Below are 11,210 nucleotides of genomic sequence, written 5' to 3'. Positions count from 1 at the left end.
TTCTATAATTTATAAATTGTATTTTATTTCTTTTAATTAAACTTTTTTCTTTTAATTTCTTTCATATCATTCTTGAATTTTATGAATTTAAAAATTTGTTTTTTTCTACATTATTTTTATTCGTTTAAATAATTTGTTTGGAATATCTCTTAGGAGCCTTTATATTTTTTAGTATAATCACTCGGTACGGTTTGTTTTAGAATATTGTTATTTTCTTATTCGAGCATAATTTATGCTATTAACTTTTGCTGAAAATAAAAATAACTTCTTTGTGCGTCTTTCTCTCACTTCATTCTATACACCACCGGTTGCCAATTTTAGTGACTTCAGTGCCTCATTTAATATTTCTGTTTCTTTTTTCTACTTTTCTACTTTTCTGGGTTTCTAGTTTTTTTTTCGTTTTTGTTTTGCTGCCGTTTATCGTAGCAAACGAGTAGCACGTGTAATATTAATAACAGTAGATTGCAGATTGAGAAATTAAATTGACCCAACCACCGCCGCAAGGGATTCAATATTTTTATGACTTCGTTGCGTGGAAATAACAGTTATATATGCACTTGAATTTGTGCGCGTGGTGACAGCAATTGCTTTGTGGTTGGAAGTAATCTGCTTACTAGGAGTACAGCAAGTGAATTGATATTGAAAGCAGCATTATATGATATACATATATGTATACTTTTGTCTATACTTATATTCTTTATTGATAGATCGGATCGATATTGAACGCATAATATTTCTTTAATGCATAAATAAATCTATAGCAGTTCTTATGGAGCGATTGCATAAATTTTGGTACCATTTTAAGTTTATGGGGTTAAATGGGGTTTTCAAGAAGTGTATGAGCCGATTTCGATAGTTTTCGCATAAGCGTTATGATATTTTAGCAGAACAACTGCCGTTATGTTAAATTTCAATACCTTTTTCAATACCTTTATTTTTTGGTGTCTAAACTAGCTTTTGCCAAAGCGATTAGTTCATGATTATTTCAAAATTGTGCAAAAAAAACATTTACATAGTTATCTCTACAAGCTCGCATTTTTAGTGGATGGATTACTTGATTTCACCTGTGTTTTTGTGAATAACTCCGATTTTTGTGAGTGACAATCGATATGTATATATTTTACTTCATATTCGTAATCCAGTCAGTTCAAAAATCTCGTTAATAGTCCTTAATTTCACCCTGACCTTCAAGATATAGAAAAATAATAGAATAGGTCTAAAAAATATATTTATAAAATAAAATTATATTTGTTGGTACATCATTCGTTCTCCAGGAAGGGAGATTTGCCAATAGTAGTAATATAAGATATAACTACACAACTGTTTTATTATATTGAAGGTTTTGCTTAGCATAGTTAGATTTCATCGTTTTTTCTATAACTAATATACTAAAACCTCGTGCCTATTGGCAAAATAAGAGCAAAATTGAAAAGCCGACATTCATAAGCTTTTATAGAGAAAAATAAGAAAAATGTCTCAAACCAAGTTCTTCGAGTTTCTAGTCAGTTACCACCGATGCAGGAGCAAGCCGTTGCCCTGGCGGAGCATAATTCCTCTCCGGTTGGTCAAAACTAGTCGCTTTTGGGCGATTGATTCCGAACTAAGAGCGAAGTATTATGGTAAATGCTGTAACAAATAAATAGCAAATTTTCAATCCAGGAGAGACCACCATTTGCTTTCGCTGGATATTGTCGTAGGTGACCCACTACACTACCGCGAAATAGAGATTACTAAAGCAATCTATTGAAAAAGTAATGGAATTCTTTTTACTACAAATCATATATAACATTTAAATCTACCAGCATCTGTTGTACATATAAGCTTCACCGAAAAACGTTATCCACCATTGCACCCTTTGAGAAAATTCGATTTTGGAGGCTAACTTCGAAAAAGGGAGACATTTATTATTTTTTTCTGGTTCCATCTTTCAAACAAAGTTGTTCAATACCGACCGAAAAGTCGTTTATGCGGCTTAAGAGAATTATTTGCACACCAGTGGTTCCAGGAGACAATATGTGCCCACATCTATGAATATGTCCTGAATTTTACCATTATTATAAGAAAAAAGTCTTAATATGTTGTATATTGTTGTAAATTTCCACATATAAGTAATAATAACATAGTTTCACTCACCTTAGCACTTATTGAGTATCGCGGATTGGCGATTCTTGTGAAAAATTCTGCCAAAAGTATAACTTTGAATACTTTAGGTTTGTGCATAAGTCTCCTGGAATTGTATAAAATGTATAAAAAATTAAGTAAAAAATATTTTTATATACATAATACGCATGACTTATAATTACGAAACATAACTTAAGTAATTTTTACAGTCAAATGAAGGCTTCAAGATGGCTAACCGAAAAATTAAATTCGTAGATGTGGTGCGAGGAAAATAGTAATAAAACAAGTAGGGAAAGACTAAGTTCGGGTATAACCGAGTATTTATACTTTTGCAACTTGGAAGAGTAAAGGTCCGAAAAATTTTCCCTGGACTGGGTTTCATTAAGGAGATTTATATACAATCACCAATCATAGGAAGTAGAGTAGAGCAGTGTAATAGCCAGATGTTGGACAATTTGGATATCAGGTATATGAGGGCTAGGTTAAGTTTTCGAGCAAGGTAATCAATTTTAGGCATTAAGATCTTTCGCAGAACTTTTCTCTCGAAAACTCGCAACGTCGACTCTCCGTTGTTGACATCGTCCAAGCCTCTGTACCATATAGCAGGACGGGAATAATGAGTGACTTATAGAGTTTGGTTTTTGTTTGTCGAGAGAGGACTTTGCTTCTCAATTGCCTACTCAGTCCGAAGTAGCAACAGTTGGCAAGAGTTATCCTGCGTTGGATTTCTAGGCTGACATTGTTGGTGGTGTAACTCACATATTGCGGTAAAAAGTCGCCTGGAAGCTCGAAAATATTAATATTAGCTATATGGGGGCTCAGGGAAGTATTGATCCGATTCAACCCATTATCAGGATAGGATTTTCTGTGCATTTTCCTTGTATATCCCACACATTGACCGATATTTTCAGTCAAAAGTGAACCATAGATACTGGAGTCCGTACTAACAGTATTTGGGGCTGAGAATGTTAGTTGGATTTCGGCAACTTTTTCTCGTAAGTTATCATACTTTAAAGAAATTATTACTGCTCAGTTTTGTCCGGTTATAGTATAGTTGTTTCTAGTAAATAAGTTCTTCTATCCACGGTATTCACTAAAATTTTTAGCATAGTATAGTTTCCCTTGATAAGCGTTGAAATATAGCTGAAGCTTGTAATCAGTGTGTTGCCAACACACATTTATTTATACACTCGTGCTTAGAGAGATGCAAAAAGTAGGCAAAGGACACACTTGATTGACTCCTTAAAGCCTCTAAGGCAGGTTAAGCTGATTGGCAGCGCACACAGGCACTTGAACTCGGTCAATAACAAAAAACGGTGGATGTCAGTTGCCGGCATATTTATGTGTAAGCGTAAATTGGCACACACTCACGCCATAAATAACATATGTATATATACAAACGGATATGAAAAGACTTTGAGGCAAAGTGTATGCATGCGACACGCTTGCTTCGCCACTACAAGGAGGTCAGCATACAGAGTAAACTGAACAAAAAACATAAAAGTGTGACAAAATACCGAAACGAGGGAATACTTGCACAAAAATGTAAACAAGTGAAGAATGTGAGACGAATATGTATGAGCATATAAAATGCGAAATAAAATTTTGAGCAGCAATGACTGCATATACAAATGGAAATCCCCCGATAGAGTGCGTTTAGGCGCATAGTTTTGCAAATATGAGAATTTTACGTGTGTGATTTTACACACACATTCAAATGTGACTTAAAAGCAGAAACCCACTCATTTGCTGTTGCTGTTTCGCATTTTAATTCGGCTTATTTGTGTGATTATGAGTCTGAATAAGTGATAAAACTGCGTTGGCGCGCCTAAAATTATACCCTGCGGACGCGGGAGGCACTTGGTATTGTTGCGCTGTCATTGTTCTACTTATATGCAAATTATTGCAACTTCCGTTTCGTGTATGTAGGTTCCATATATTTAAAAGCTTAAAGGTAGGTAGTTAAAGAGATGACCAATACTAAATCCACTGACTATTATATCCTCTAGCCTTACATTCGCATAGAAGATATTTCATAGACTCTCTTCTACCTCCGAAAAGCTTCAAGTCCTTACTAGTCTATTGGCATGTAAGCCAACTAGATAGTGACCTTTTAGTACTCCGTCTAAATTTCTTAAGTCGTTACTTTTGAATCGTACCAGTCGGTATGTGCGGGCCGGATGTCTGTCAGGTTTGTCATTGAGCAAGCTAGAGATTGACTCCACTTAGACTCAACTATATCTATAACTGTTCGTTCACTATGTATAAGTAGCAAGAGGCATAAATATTCTCTCTGTTTTGGAAACTAATTGTAGGGTGGCGTTTGCTGTGGTTAGTTCAACTGCTTCAGAGTTAACAGAAATACCACTATGTCCTGCAACCTATTGCAGGATGGAACAGGATGTTAGATCCTCTCACTATTAATTAATTAATCACTTTATTGATTAAACGCTTGTATACTTTACTATAATCACACACAGAAATAAAGATCGAATGATGTAAAATTTATATGTAATTTTAACAACATAGTTTTACAACTAAATTATATTTTAAAGGAGACGTCCACTCCATTTTATTAAGGCCTGAAATAGATGCTGGTAGACTTTTGTCGAGGTTCCCTATACAATATATGCCAGATATTTGCAAAATCTTGATAACAGTTCCGGAGCAGCCGGCAACTTATGGACATTTATTTCATTTCTGTATTTCTTACTGGATAAATAATAATAAAACAAGCATAAAATGTAAGAATTCGTTACGAGATCAGCGTACTCAGCAATTTCACGGATCCCGTAGTGATAAGTATACCATATATGAAGGGCTTAGGGAACAGAGTGTGTAAGTTATTTGGAAGTTGTAATTGTTGACGAAAAACGATTTAAATGGAATTGATAATCGTTTCAGAGAAGAAAGTAAAAGGACTGAGATGCAATTTAGGATGGGACCACGAAATATAGTGTTATTTCAATAGAAGAAGAATAGTAGAACTTATGCGTTTGTCAATGAAAGCTTGAAAGCCCGACAATTATTTTGATTTTGACTTAATTATGAATATGTTATCGAGAATAGCATTTTACAAACCAAATGATTTCAAAACTTTTGGAAGAGAGGCACTAATTCGACAATGCTCTGATATTGAGAGTTCATCAAGTAAATTTGAATATTTCTGAGCATGACAAAAAGTCATCAAGCAATAAAATAAGAAGGCATCGCATATATATAGCTTAACTGCTCTCCTTGTTCCTTACCATAACTTCCAAAGTTTACCGAAAATGTATCTAGATTGATACCGAGTTAGTCTAACCTGATACTCAAATTTGCTTCTAGAATCTGACAGTTTGTTAGCATATTTTCAACGATTTTTTGATAATTTGCTACTTAGTGTTGCCTTGCAAATTTTCAACTCTTAACATAAAGCATTTCCAAGCCTCCATTTCGTGAACAGTTATAACCTTGATAGAATTTGTATATTTCATTAATTGCTTTATTTGAGGACCATCAAATTTTTCACCTTCAGATCTTCCATACTAAGTCCGAACATTTGTTGTTACTACAACAATATCCCTTCACGTCCAACGCTTTGACAAATTCTTTTATCATTCTTAATTTCATCAAGTATTAAATCAGTGAGTTCATTTTACGAAAATAACTTTTCTGCAGAAGTTTCACGTTCTTATACACATCCATTTGTAGACTGCACTAATATCTGGGTATTGGAGCACATCATTACTTCTGAATAGGAATTCTTCTGAAAAGTGAATGTTTACACAACATAGACATAACATAAACATGGCATAAATAATCGAATAATATTTTGAGCTATTGGAAAAAGGTTTCTAAACAACCTCCAGACTTTAATATCCTTAGTTTAGATGCAAAGACAGTTCTAAGCTTACATTTTTTTTGTTCTTTGAACATATCAAATAGACTTTAAAGCCAAAACAGGCAATGTTTCCCAAATATTGTATGTGTTTTAGAAGTTCATATATTCCCTGGGTCAAACCACGTCAAGTGGTCCATGAAAATCTCCGATTTTGAAAATTAGCAGTTCATCAAAATATTTCATAAAAATTCTTTTTGAAATTTAGAGCACATTAAATTGTAATTTTTTATTTTTTTATTTTAATTTTTTTATTTTATTAAAGCTTACATAATAAACAAATTATTATATAAATTAACGTACGCAGCGCTTGCATCATAGGCTTTCGGCTGAAATTGTAAAATTATATTCTCATAAACTACTGGAGATAAATCGATGAAATTTAGTGAAATCAAAGAAAATTGTCTGTCCTGTATTATAAATATTTGATCATGGTCCTTTTTTTAAATAATAATATTTTACATAATGTTTTGTTAAACAATTGAAGTTTTAAGTGCTCTTCACGCTCAAACAATTTAAAAGTATGTGACACAACGCGGAGAATATTCACCTTTAATAATGTGCAAACAAATTTTTATTCATTCATACCATTCCAAAGATATTGAATTCTTTGTTACCACCTATCTTAAAGAGTATGGCACATCGATCGTTGCGCAATGCGCTGATGTTTTTCTTGCGGCACAGATGACTGCGTATATACTATATATACTACACTCAGATAAATAATTTTATTATAAGTTCTGCCTCCCGGCCTATGTGCATGGAAGCGTTAAAATTGTGAGTAAACGTTTGATAATAGAAAATATTACAAACACACATGCTTAACATTTCTACTTACTACATAAATGTACATACATATGTATATTAGGGTAAATAAACGTAAACGCTTAACTTAATCGAAAAATCATTTAAGACCTTTTTGTAGAGCATTCAATTACCCAGAATATCTAAGGAACAGGACATTTTTTGAAGCAGTTTGAATCGAGTTATAAAGTTTTCTATACGATAATAAGAAAAAACAGAAAATTGTAAGTAGGACGACCTTCCCGTTACAATTAAGAACTAATTCTTGAAGAGGCTTCCTTAGAGGTGTCTAGAAACCCATTTTTCAGAGTATCAGCCGAAAAAAAAAAGAAATTTTTTTGAATCACCCTAATGTTTATGAAATGTGAGGTACAATAACACAAGTAGTATTCAAGAATGTCTCAAAGGCGCGTGTCTGGTGCTTTTCATTTAGCAATTTTTATCAGTTTCTTTGCGCAGACACACACACCAGACTCTCGGTGGTGGTTTACCGTTTACTTATGCTCGTTTTCTTAACATTTTTGCTAAGGAGATCAATTTTTTTACTCTCATATTTATGCCGCCATTTCAAGTAGACATGTTGGCAGACAAAATCATCGGCAGACTGGCAGACTGGCAGACGCTACTGTTATTTCATGCCGCCACAGGCTCAAAGGACTCCTGTTAGACACACCTTCCTACCCGAGGGCCTGCACCAACACAGCATCACTCGAGTTAGCCGCTTACAGAAAGAGTGTGTGTAAATAAATAAATAACTGAGGAATACTCGTGAGGAAGGAAGGAGGAAGTGACTTGATTGTTTGATGACTGCTTAACGCGATAAAAAACTTGAAATTTGCCTACTGAAATTGACACTGATGAGGACGTTATTGAAATTCTCGTTCCACATCGTTTTGGGAATTACAATCAAATTATTTAAAAATATTTATGGCTATAATACTTAAGCATTTTCGATGTATTTTAGAGCAATTTTTACAACGTAATATATGAAAGGATAAAAAATCATTCACTTATGCGGCACAATTATGTTATTTGAAATAATATTTTGAAAATTTTGTTCCAAAAAATTAATTGAGAAAAAAAAATTATTTTCGAGGAAAATTACTAAAAGTATGCTACCCAGATGTAGAACTAAATTATGTACTAAAATATTATATGTATAGAGAAAGAAATCTATGATTAACTTATCTTATTACAACAACTTTACTTCAAAAACTTTTCATTCAAATTATTTTCAAAATTTATTGTTTTAATGTTTCTTCCACTATTATCAATTTATTTACATAATTCCTGCTATCCACTACATACAGACACATATAAACAAAATACTCAAATACTCATTGTCCTTCGCAGTCGGTAGGATTCGAACCTACGCTCCCAGAGGGAATCTGATTTCTAGTCAGACGCCTTAACCGCTCGGCCACGACTGCATATTAAAATCCGTAACCGCCCATTTCATAATCAAGTCAATTTATTTGCATTCCATACATTTCATGTGCTTTTTCTATATGCGAGATCTTTCGATTTAGTTAACTTGATTTATGGAAACAGATAAGTAGATTTCATAAAATTTATATTTTAATTGAACTGAGTTGTTTTGAACTGAAATAGGGATGATTTACTGAGGATGGAGCATATTAACCGAGTTTCTCCTGTTTTGGGTCTAATGCACAAAACTACTAAAGGACAATTTCTCACCTAGTCTTATTTGCCATACTTCACATCGGCCGTACATTTTGTATAGACCTCATGTTCAATATATGGTCTTTTAATGCTTGCTATTACTTTACAGTAGCGTAGGAAAAGGGCGGTTTATGGGGTTCAATTAAATAATCAATAAGCTGAAGTTGCAATGAAAAAAATTGTTCATTACGGATGTTTACTTTTCTGTCATAAAGTTTATGATATTGAAAACGCACATTTCAGAATTCTTAAACTCATTAAATTAAATCGGAAATTGGACCAACAATTTTTATACTCTTGCAATATCTTTTAAATCACTTAAGCTACAATAAACAAATTCGCTCACGATAAATCCTTTTAGAACCCCTAACGGGAGATAAACCTGGAATCGGGAGATAAACTTTTTTCTCCCAATCTAACGGTACTCAGTCGCGAATCAAGGAGGGCAGGGGCGGTGTGTTTGGTCTTGAACTACGGAGAGTTATGGCATTTCTAGATTTATACTACACACTTCAAGAGGCTGTCCTTTTGCAAATGCAAGTTTAACTAGAAATTGAATACGTTTGAAATGGCAAAAATCGTTAGAACTCGAAAGAATTCGTGGAATCAAGTCCTTTTCAAAATTTAACATCATTAACATCGGTATTTTTGGCAATTGCGGGTGCCTCAACCAATCACAGTTACGATAGTTTTGGCCAATGTTCGGATAAACATTGAGTGATGAGTTCTTCTTTTGTTGAAGTGAATTGACAAATATCATGTGACTTAATATAAAACCACTGGCAGTATCAACTGGAATTTGCCAATTTCCAATTATTAGCACTTTTTTAGAGAAAACTTCTGTGGTGTTATCCTGTCGTTCAATTCATCCGCCGCTGATAATTTCGGAATAACAGAAAGCGTTTGTCGAAAATCGCCTGCTAACAGTATCATTGTGCCATCAGGGTTACGACTATTATTCCGCAAATCTTTTATTGTTCTGACAATTACTTCTAGAGATAGTTTGTGAGCCAACGCAGTGTCATTTTGAGATCGTATTGCTGTCAAAATCAATGATATCAGGACGTTTTCCCAGATCCGTCGGGCGTCGGAAGAAATAGTGCACCGTTTCCTTCATTGACAGCCTTCATCAATACATCATACGCCCTCTTTTGCTGTTCATTCAATAATGAAACATTTTTTTGTACTTACTATTAGATTTGGGGCTCTCATATCTCATTATCATCGCGAAAAGTGTGCGAAGTAGCTATCGCATCGTCCATCGTTTGATTCCGATGATTCTCATGTTCTGGAAATTGTAATTGATGGCATGCGATAATTCAAATGAAGAAGCGCGTACATTAAACAATAGCAACCGAAGGTAGAAGCAATCGCGTTACTCAAATATTGGGCGGTATATGCAGTATAAAATCAACCCGAGGTTCGAAAATCTTTTATATTAAGAATTTGGGGGCTAAGGGAAGTGTTGGTCCCATTGAACTCATTTTGGACATACAGACATATCATTATAAGCTATCGATTATCCCCTAAATTCAGTTATATATATCACACTTTGACCGACATTTTCGGACAAAGGTCAACTATAGGTACCGGGGTCTAAATACCAAGTTGACCTGTTTTTGTTGGATTTAAACAATTTTTGGTCATAAGATGGCTCACACCAAAGACATTATTCGTGCAAAGTTTTATCCTATTATATTAATTGCTTCTTAATTTATGTATTGAAAACTGATTCAAATAGAATATAAAATTGTGCTGTATGGAAAGTAGAAGTGGCTGCTGATTGATCTCATTAATTTTCACAGTGTGACATAAAAATCACCAAATCACCAAAATTGATAAAATTTTCACACGGACACTTATTGTTATACTGAATTCGTTTCGAGTAAACGCTTGTAAATAATCTAAATTCGAAATGACATACACAAATGGCGATGATTTCATAAATTTCCTGGTGCGTTCATCATATCTAATTATTATTAAATAACACATTGTCTCTTACTTAAAAGTCTGTCTAAGCGACTTAATTTTACAAATTTTACCGTGTTTCAGTTTTTAAATTCGTAAATTCGAACAAATTATTAAAAAGTTGTAGGACTTTTCGCAGTCGGTAGGATTCGAACCTACGCTCCCAGAGGGAATCTGATTTCTAGTCAGACGCCTTAACCGCTCGGCCACGACTGCATACATTTCAATTACATTTTGGAGCTTGATATTATCAAAATTTTTTACCTTCTGTATTTAATTAAATTTATTTGACATAAATCACTTATTTATCTTTGAATTCCACAACGACCAACAATTTTATTCATTCTTATATTGATTAGAATGCTGCTTTCATGGCCATATATTTACACGTAACTATTATTAGAAGAAGTTTTACGAGATAATATACAGATTATTTCACGAACAAAGTTGAAAAATTCGACTATTATTTCTATCAAAAAGTATCAGGATGGACGATGTAGCAATATTAACCTATTTCTCTCTTGCAGTTCAAAATACCTCTAAGTTTTTGAGTTATCTAACGTAAATTTTATGTAACAAGTAAGGAAGGGCTAAGTTCGGGTGTCACCGAACATTTTATACTCTCGCATGACAAGTTTCATCAAGATATCTCAATTTTTACTCGACGGACATTCGGATTTCAACTCTACTCGTCACCTTGATTACTTTGATATATGTAACCATATATCTGACTCTTTTACTTTTAGGACTTACA

At 33.7% G+C, this 11,210-nt stretch overlaps 1 protein-coding gene and 2 non-coding genes across 3 annotated transcripts in view; all 3 read right to left on the bottom strand.

Moving 5' to 3' along the window:
* The window catches only part of LOC108968524 (uncharacterized protein YBL113C), an 89,734-nt gene that overhangs the window by 44,210 nt on the left and 34,314 nt on the right, over nucleotides 1–11,210 (bottom strand). Inside the window, exon 2 of the mRNA XM_018932612.1 lies at nucleotides 2,134–2,227. The gene's annotated coding sequence lies outside the window, so the exon portion shown is untranslated. The remainder of the gene's footprint in view (nucleotides 1–2,133; nucleotides 2,228–11,210) is intronic.
* On the bottom strand, nucleotides 8,154–8,235 carry Trnas-aga. Its single transcript has one exon. It is a non-coding gene; the product is annotated as a tRNA-Ser (tRNA).
* Trnas-aga lies at nucleotides 10,591–10,672 on the bottom strand. The gene has a single exon. It is a non-coding gene; the product is annotated as a tRNA-Ser (tRNA).

This window comes from Bactrocera latifrons, unplaced genomic scaffold (genome assembly GCF_001853355.1).
Source record: "Bactrocera latifrons isolate USDA-ARS-PBARC rearing strain unplaced genomic scaffold, ASM185335v1 scaffold_22, whole genome shotgun sequence".
Classification (NCBI taxonomy): Eukaryota; Metazoa; Arthropoda; class Insecta; order Diptera; family Tephritidae; genus Bactrocera; species Bactrocera latifrons.
This window is presented reverse-complemented; position numbering and strand designations above follow the sequence as displayed.